The sequence below is a fragment of the Penaeus monodon genome, chromosome 20 (assembly GCF_015228065.2).
Source record: "Penaeus monodon isolate SGIC_2016 chromosome 20, NSTDA_Pmon_1, whole genome shotgun sequence".
NCBI classification, from domain to species: domain Eukaryota; kingdom Metazoa; phylum Arthropoda; class Malacostraca; order Decapoda; family Penaeidae; genus Penaeus; species Penaeus monodon.
In genome coordinates, this window is record NC_051405.1 from 16,407,360 (window position 1) to 16,407,581 (window position 222).

The following is a 222-nucleotide window of genomic DNA, read 5'->3' on the forward strand; positions in this document are numbered from 1 at the left end:
GGATGTTTTCACTGTAAAGAAAGATCATATCGTCTCCAATATCGAAATGGAAAGATGGAATACAAAAAAAAAAAGAAAGACGCCGACCCGCAAAAGAAAAAAGGGTATTTGTACAAGAACGGATAAAAGATTTGATAAAGAAAAACGGTTCCAAAAAAACAGGCATTGATTAAATATAATAATAAACAAATTAATAAACAGAAAAAATAAACAGCGCTCTTG